Source organism: Phoenix dactylifera, unplaced genomic scaffold (assembly GCF_009389715.1).
Source record: "Phoenix dactylifera cultivar Barhee BC4 unplaced genomic scaffold, palm_55x_up_171113_PBpolish2nd_filt_p 001451F, whole genome shotgun sequence".
NCBI classification, from domain to species: domain Eukaryota; kingdom Viridiplantae; phylum Streptophyta; class Magnoliopsida; order Arecales; family Arecaceae; genus Phoenix; species Phoenix dactylifera.
The window spans coordinates 39,277-48,622 of NW_024068769.1; the positions used below are offsets into that span (position 1 = coordinate 39,277).

Consider the following 9,346-nt stretch of genomic DNA (forward strand, 5'->3'; position numbering starts at 1 on the left):
AAATTTTAATTTTATTTTTTTTTAATTTTAACCTGTTTTAACACTTGGATTTGTCTAGTGTCTACTCCTCGATGTTTTTTATAAAAAGATTGCTTAAAAAAAATTGATTTGACAATTAGATAACAAAAAGAATTATGGAAGTTCTTTAATTATGGGATTAATCTACTTTATTCTTTTTCATTTATAACAACATCTATATCTTATTTAATTAAAATATAGCTTATAATCTTTATTGTTATAGATGAATATATGAGGGCATACATTAGAATATATGAAAGGATTAGAATCTTTTAAAGGCACACGATAAATTGCAAAACTCAAGCTTCCTTGCTATTGCTATGCTCATGGGTGGAAGAACAACATCAATCATTCCTAAATCATCGAAGGACTTCGAACCCTTCAGATTTATTAACAACCTCCACGACCATGTGGTAAAAGGCCACCTAGACAAATTCAAGTGTTAAAACAGGCTGAAATAGAGGAAAATAAAATTAGAATTTTTTGCATGTAAACCTTCCTAAATATGTGAAATTGCATGAATATCCTTGTAAAGTATTATTTGCATATATACCCTTATAAATATTTTCTTTTACATATCTACCCATTAAGGATATTTCAGTTATTTTTAATTTTAAACTGCTAATTTTTTGATGACGTTAGATGGTGTGGGCATATATGCAAAAAAAAATAAAGGATATAATGCAAAATAAGTATTTTATAAGGGTATATATGTAAATATCAATTTTAAGAGGGTATTTATGCAAATTTTAATATTTAGAAGGGTATGTACGTAAAAAAAAATTAAATGAAAGAAACTAACGAAAGCCATATGCCAGTTGGATTGGTGAGTTGGTGGATCAGGTCCAGCCAATACTTTCACCTTTTTTTTTTGGTCAAAACAGCATTTCATTTTATATAATTCTAATGCGAGTACAATCTGCCATATCAAGTAAAAGTAAGCAAAACAAAGGATCTGAAATACATGCTAGGCTTATCTAGATGATCTTTCCAGAATGTTGGGCAACATAAGAGGTGGCCCAATTTGCTGCTCTATTCGTCTTCCGATACATATGAGCTATCTGATAGAAGGTCAACTTCCGCACCAATCTGCGTGTGCCTGTATCAATGAGTAGCCATCCTCATATTTGTCTGCTCTCCGAATTCAATCAATTGTAATGAATAAGCCATTCTCGAGAAATAGACCGCCGGCCTTCAACATCCGTTTCCCATAATACTTTTTCAGGCTGCCCACAACCCTATTCTCACTGCAGTCAGTCCTTTGGATGCCGCCTATCTCGCCTCGGACAAAAATCCAGCTTCCCCTCCCCACTGCCTCTCCCTTCTTTTCGTCCGGCTCAGCTCCTAAATGACTTGACTTCGACAATGTCCGTCCATTATCTGCTTCCTTTCGTGCTTGCTTTACTGCTCGAGCTAGTTCTCCGGGCTCCGTGGTGCTCGGCCACCTCGGCGTCTCTGGTGGGCGTCAACTACGGCCGGGTCGCCAACAATTTACCCTCGCTGGAGATGGTGCCCCGCCTCGTCTCCTCCATCGGCATCGGCCGCGTGCGCCTCTACGACGCCGACCCCGCCACCATCCGTGCCTTTGCCAGCACCGGCATTGAGCTCGTCGTCGAAATCCCCGACAGCAGCCTCCCTAAAGTCGCCGCCGACGCCGGCGAGGCCCTGACCTGGGTCCAGTCCAACATCCAGGCCTACCTCCCGGCAGTCAAGATCGGCTTCCTCACCGTCGGCAACGAGGTCCTCACCAGCAACAACACCGCCCTCCCCCCTTACTCCTCCCGGCCATGGACAACCTCCACTCCGCCCTCGCCTCCCTCGGCCTCGACCGCCAGATCGCCGTCACGACCACCCACTCCCTCGCCATCCTCGGCGACTCCTACCCGCCCTCCACCGCCGCCTTCCGCCCCGACCTCCTCCCCCTCGTCTCCCCCATCCTCGCCTTCCACGCCCGCACCGGCTCCCCCTTTTTCGTCAACGCGTACCCGTACTTCGCTTACAAGAAGGACCCCTCCCGCGTTGCCCTCGACTACGCCCTCCTCCAGCCAGGCGCCGCCGCCGTCGCCGACCAGGGGTCCGGCCTCCGGTACTCCAATCTCCTCCACGCCCAGGTCGACGCCGTCTACCACGCCATCGCCGCCGCCGGCACGACGAAAGGGGTCGAGGTGAGAGTCTCTGAGACCGGGTGGCCGTCGGCCGGCGACGCCGACGAGGCGGGGGCGACGGCGGAGAACGCGGCCAAGTACAACGGGAATTTGATGAAGCTGGTGGCGGAGGGGAAGGGGACGCCCCTCGTGCCGAAGGTGCCGCTGTGGGCGTACGTGTTTGCGCTCTTCAACGAGAACCTGAAGCCCGGCCCGGCGTCGGAGAGGAACTACGGGCTGTTCAAGCCCGACGGGACGCCGGCGTACCAGCTTGGCTTCACGCTCGACAACTCCACCATCGGCGGCGGCGGCGGCGGCGGCCGCGGAGGAGTTGGTGGCGGTGTTGGTGGTGGTTATGACTCGAGCGGGGACTTCTCCGGCGCGTCGTCATCCGGTTATTACGGCATTTCGGCAGTGGCGACGGTAAATTTTCCGGCCGGAACATCTTAATGACCTTTTTTTTATATAACTTTTTTATTTGCTGATTTTTTGGATTTATGTATGCATGCTTTTAGGACGAGTGGCTGTGGCGAAGAAGTGTGGATGCTGTGATGGCTAGCATCCTATTTTTGTTATTGAAATTATTCTAGCGTGTAAAAAAGTGTAATAATTTTTTTCAGTTCTTGTGTATGTTCGTAAGATGTTGTAATTGATGGTCGGTTGGTGATGGTCAGTCAGTGGCAAGCGGACGAGAAATCTTGTTATAATTAGATGGATCAAAATTCTTTGTGGCGCGACTTTTGCACCATAGAAATTTGGATCATCATAGATGGCTGTCACATTGTACATATTAGGGCCAGATGATTTTTCGTCGTCTTCATGATGCACTATGTACCATATTTTTAGTACCTGTCGGATTTCAATAATGAACGAGAGCCATTCATTTTCGAGATAGATAATATGAGAACTGCCGTGTTATCATAGGACTCTACAATGCAAAAGTTAGGCCACAAAAATTCATACACCATTTGTCGTGGCCTTGGGAATGATGGATGTGTGATCACAACCTTTTATGGTTAAAATATTCTTGATTCTGGCTTGAGTAGGTTGAGCCCCGGACTTGGTTTGTAAGATTACTGAACTGCATAGAAGGATCAAAAGTTCTTTCTGTGACTTATAATCATCACTTGTCCTTCAACACTGATGGCAAGTCAGGAAAATGAATTAGTGAGAATTCCAGCTTATGCCAATTTTTTTATCATCATCATTTTTGTTAAGTTTAAACTCGTATTCATCTTCAACATCTCGAAAAAAAAATTGAATTTCTCTAGCCTAGAAAGAAAAAAAAAAGTACAACTACTTCTTCTAATCCTCTTATAATTCGGTAGTTGTAATTGAAGATTTTACAAGTCAAATGTAGACTATGTTGAGGGGGTTATTGTGGACCTTGTGGTCCAATACTCAAGTTTTTATTTTGAGAAAATATAGTTTGATTTCTCACTAGTTTTCCCATATTGCACTTGGCCCTGCTTTACTTTGAAAAGTTTTAGACCGGGCCGGTCCGGCCCATGAAGTTATTATTTTGATCCAAAGCAACCCTTCCATCCATCTCGGTGAAGCAGGCATGAACTAAGCTTCAGTTAAAAGTTACATGAGGCTTTAAAACTTTGGAATTTTCTTAATTGCCCTTGTCGACATCTTAAGAAAATAAAGATGAAGGTGGATAAATCGATAATATCCATCCAAATTTATTTTTGTTATCTAAATCTAAATTTATGTAGATATAAATAGAAATTTGAGCATCCGACTAATATTCATATTCTTATCTATTAAAAAAAAAAAAGAAACATGGATAGATGACGATCCGATCCGTATCCAAATATATGATTTTATTTGTAACCTATTTAATTTATATAGCAATAATAAACTTTTAAAAAAAATGACTACATTAACATACTTTTAATTTGATTTAATTTTTGTTTAATATTTTTTTGATTATATGAGTTTAACTATTTAACTTATATTCTGTTTTTATATATAAATATAAAATATTTTTATTGATATTTAATAAATAAAATAACTATGGATATGAATGGATCTGCATTCCATTGGATTTCAGAGCCTCAGGGAAATGCTCTCCATTTTGGCATCGTTATGAGCTCAATGGTGCGAGTTGGGCGTGATTGTCTTCTCCTTTTCTTTTTTTTGAATGGTCTTCTTCCCACTTAAAACTAGAGCTTGAAGGGTTTTTGAACCAGTGTGCAGAACCAAGGAGAGAGGTAGGGGGAAACAACCATGGCGAGCCTAGCATTGTGATTGGGAGAGGCAGTGAAGGAGGGAGATACGCGAAAATCAAGTGAGATCGCCATGGACTTGAGCCAGAGCTCCTGCTTGTTCTCAAGCAATCTCTTTTTTTAAGGTGTTGCTGGAAATTGGACCCGGGAGCAATCTTCGGTCGAGGAGAGGGAGCGACTGTTAGTCCTCACGGCGGGGCGGCGGTCTGTCGGCGGGCGGCGTCCTCCGTCCGGGGCGGTCGGAGAGAAGGAACAGCAGGTCCTCGCAGCGGGGCGGCGATCCGTTGGCTGGCGGCGTCCTCCGTCCGGGTGCCTGCACACGAACCGGTGGCCGGGTTCTCCGGCGCCGGCCCTCCGACGCTCAAGTCAGGGAGGGGGCAAATAGTGGGGAGAAGGAGATAAACAGTGATTTTTGGGTGTATGAATGTTCCAATCCCCTCTTGAGAGGCCAAGGCTCCCTTTTATATGCGGGGGTCGGTTTACCTGTGATGTAACAGGGCGAGGCCGTAGTACGGCTCGGCATGTTGTTCACTTTCAATTTATGTAAAATAAAAATTATTTCAGTATAATAGTGAAAATAAGGTATGAAAGAAAGTACAAATCAAAAAAAAAGTTATTTTTTCTTCTAATATAAGTCTACTCTGCTGCTATGTAAGTAATCTATGCTTTACAAGTGCATAGGTAGACCGCCTAGGCACCTATACAGCACTCTTAACAACACTATCAAAAAGAATGTAAAGCATTTTGGCCAAAGTTTTCGAGAAAAGTTATTTCTGCAATTAACTCCTATTAGTAGTAATTTGGACACTTAAAAGTAAGATAGTCATATCGAGAACCATTATTACTAACTAACTAAGATAGTCATTTCTGCAATTGCGTATCCCTTTTACTATAAAAAGGGAAAGAAGGCTTTATTCGGGCTCTAGATGCACTATCTACTAGACAATTGATATCGATAACAACATGGACAAGGCTTCTAAATCTATCCATTACCTTTTACTTTTCTCTTTTTCCTCCCCCTCCTTGGTGTAGACCTAATTAACTCTAGAGTTTATTTTAGTTTTATCAATCATTTTGTGTTGTGTTTTCAATGATTTGATGTATCAATGATGTATGAAATTGGACTATATGAATGTTGTTTTGTTTCATTCTTTTGATTTAGTTCTTTTCTTTGGTGGTTCTAATTTTTCTTGTTAGTTTAACCACTTGGTGGATTATGAAGTCCTTATGATCGAGTTACTGGATTTTCACAAGGGCATATGGATTGCTAAGAAAATGTTGTCAGTTGTATAATATTGTTTATCAAGTCTAATTTACATTGGTGACCCTTTTGCTATTAGCTTAAGCTTTTGCAATTTGACATATTGTTATCATGGTATCATAACTTTAGATTTTCTAGAAATCATGAGTTAAAATCCTTAAAATACAACCTTCCTAAAATTTGAACCCATAACCTCCTCCTAGAACATGGTTCTGAACATAATGGCAGATTGTCTAATGTGCATATCTTTATAGAAATTGATATGACTAATTATGTAGACCTGAGGACAGGTATTATATACAGGGCTACCATTATCTTGTTAGAAGTATATAATTTTCTTTCCTCATTTTAAAAATCTTCTATTTTTTTATTGGTTTATTTTTTTATATTTGTTGTTCTATCATTACACAGATTTTAGAATAAAAGTTTCAAATGCTCCCATCTCCCTTCCAATTTCTATTCTGTTGTAAAGAAGGATATGCCTAGCAAGTACAATCAGTTGGACCACACCAAGCCTCGTAGGAGCCAATGCATTCATAGATGAAGATCGCAGCAATATTAGCTTCTCGCCAATGACTTTTCCATTAAAGACTATGTGAAGTTTATCCTACACTTTTCTCTTCTTGTTCATTGTGCTTCTCTCTATATAACTACGACTGTTGTGTGCATTGTTCGTGTTGAAGCCTTATTGCTTCATGGTACTCGAACTTTGATAAAAATAGATGGCTGGTGGTCGGAAGAAGAAATAGAGATAGAACCAAAATTAGAATCAGTCCAGGGCTGATGTTCATGAAGAGCCACATTGATGAAATGAATACCAAGATATTGAGATAGAAGAATTGATAAGGTAAGTAGATCTCTCGACCATGTATTTGGCTTTTGTCGAGGATCGAACTTCTTTAGACCACACTATGAAGATGATTATGTTGATGATCATGTTGAGGATCGCATTACATAGCCATCTGATTTGACAATCCAATCCTTGAAGGAGTTATATGTTAGGGACACTTCGGATGGGGTGACAAAGATCCTGGATTGGTTGAACACCTTCGCATGCATCATTGAATACAAGGATGTGTCCTAGAAGAGAAGAATGTGAAGCTGGTATCCTGAAAATTTAGAGACCAAGCTTTAGCTTGGTGGGAGAAATTCTAGAAAAGATCATGAGTGGAGGGGCAAACCACACAGCATCTACCTTTCAACCATACCCAAAACTTGTACCAACGCCTCTAGAATTTTCAACATGGCAACATATCTATTGTGATTACATTGAAGCACACTATCAGTTCATTGCTAGAAACAAGTTTATGGTGATGGAGCAATAGATGACCATATACATAGGTGGGCTGCACCAATCAATCCAAGACACCCTCAATCTGCACTTGGACTGTGCATGAGGCATATGATCATGCTATTATTGAAGAGAAGCAGCAAAACCAAAGGATGTTCCAATCTAGAGGACAAGATAATAGATCATAAGAGATGCATGGAGCTGATGTTTAAAGAAATCCTAGTCGAGGAAGACCTGATATCCTCCCATGCCGAGGTGGCCAAAAAGACTCAAGATGGTGGTTCAAATCTCCGTTGTTACAGTTATGGAAAGATAGCTCATACATGAAATAAGTGCACAAAAGATCAATTTTTCCTCCAAAATAATAGCTATTAGTTGAGGGTAATGAAGGATCTGATGTACATGAGGACGATATGGGCCCAACCTATGATGAAGTTGACAATGTAGGAGATAAAGGGGATTGAAGGGAGATATTGATAAGTCGCTTGTTATCAAAAATAGTCTTATGGCTAAGTTTGCAAGGTCGTAATAAATAGGGAAAGCTAGGAGAATGTCACATCTCAAGAGGCTATTACAAAGTAACTCTACCTATAGAGAAGCATCCCTGGCCTTATAAGCTTTCTTCGTTCCAGAAGGGAAGTAATATAACCATAGATAGTGGATGTTTGGTATTGTTTTCAATTGAGTAAAGGTATTTGAAAAAGTTCGGTGATATGTAGTTGCCATGGATGCATGTCACCACAGTTTCGAGAGTTTCGCAGTTTGATGGCACCGACCATTGATTGTTTAAAGGGAAAGACTTTCCAATCAACACCAGAGGGCCGGCGAGCTTTGACAAAATCAAAATCAAGAGATTTGAGCCACACTAGTCTTTAACTCTTCCTAATTTCAATGAAGTTTTTGTGGTGGAGTGTGATGCTTCATCAAAGGAAGTTGGAGCTATATATTCTCAGTCAAGAAGGAAGGCACATAACATTCTTCATTGAGAAGCTATATTCACCTACTCATGATGCTTAATTTTATGTGGTTGTTCAAGCTCTCTGGCATTAGAGGCTTTAACATCAAGTGTTTATTCTACTCATCGATCAGGAGACTTTGAGGAATGTTCAAGGGAAGGATATGCTGGGTAATCGGTGTGTGAGTTAGGTGAATTTTCTGTCTGCAGGAGTACCACCTCCAAAGCATAGGTTAGGATCTTTAAATTGGGTAGTTGATGCTTCTAGTAGGAGGGGATGACTGCTTACTGTCATGAAGGTCCGAGCGATTGGTTTGGACTCTTTCAGAGATCCATATGCAAAGGACCAGGTGTTTAAAGAGCTTGATGGCTGAAGTGTAGTCTTGCAAGAGGCCTTGACTACAAAGTAAAAGATGGTCATATATTTAGAGGAGTCCAGCTTTGCATTCCAGACTGCTCATTGAGGGAGAAGATCATTGAGGGGCTCCATGGACAAGGTCACTTCGGCAAGGACTAAATATTTGCTTAGGTCTACAGTGGCTACTCTTGGTCCAAGATGAAGCATGATGTAGATTGTGTTCTTGGAATTGCCAGAAGAACACAGAGGGATTGGATCCTGTTTTTGTTCTTGTGGATCGCCTTTCCAAGATGGTGCGTGCTTTCAATATTGTTAAATTGTTCTTCAAAGAGACAAGTGCATCTCGAGTCTATTCATAAGTCTGTCTCCGAATGGATTAGGGGTGCAAACGAGTTGCTTGAGCTCGAGTCGGATCCGAGCTCGACTCCACTTACCTACTACCGAGCTCGAGTAAAAAAAATTGCATATGCATGCGCTCAACTCAGCTCAGCTCAATTGCACCCCTAGAATAGACTGAAGCAGTAGGCAAAAAAAAGTTCATGCAGTTACCTTTCATGTTATATACACCAGAATTCTGTGGTGTGCATACATCCACATGTATGCACAGCATAGAAAATGCTCTCAAGCATTTCCCTAGGTTCATCCACTTCATCCATTTATACAAGAAATTTTGTTCCCCTGCTTGTGGGTGAGAATCAGGTGCCAATTCTACCATTCATCAAGCTCCAACACAAGACAGTTCTCTATATTTCTGTGTTGAATACCAAATTTATTCTACGTTCTTTTGATTTCCATCTTACAACATCGATGATTGCAGCCAAAACTTCAACTCTTGCTGTAGAATTTCATACAAGTATCTTCATGAAATAATCCCATTTTTTCCACTATTTACTTAGTATTCCACTGTTCAGGACTGTCACGGTGTGTTCTTTTGATCTCCATCTTCCAAGTACGATAATTAAAATGAAAAGTTCAGCTCTTGCTATAGAATTCTACAGCAATTACCTTTACAAATAATCCCGGTTTCCCACCTTTTACTTAGTATTCTACTTTTCTTGACTCCGAATCGGGATTGGGATGTATGA

General features: G+C 41.2%; 1 pseudogene; it reads left to right on the plus strand.

Annotated features, from left to right (window-relative positions):
* The first annotated feature begins 905 nt into the window (after positions 1-905).
* On the plus strand, positions 906-3,056 carry LOC120108639 (annotated as a pseudogene).
* Positions 3,057-9,346: the final 6,290 nt, after the last annotated feature.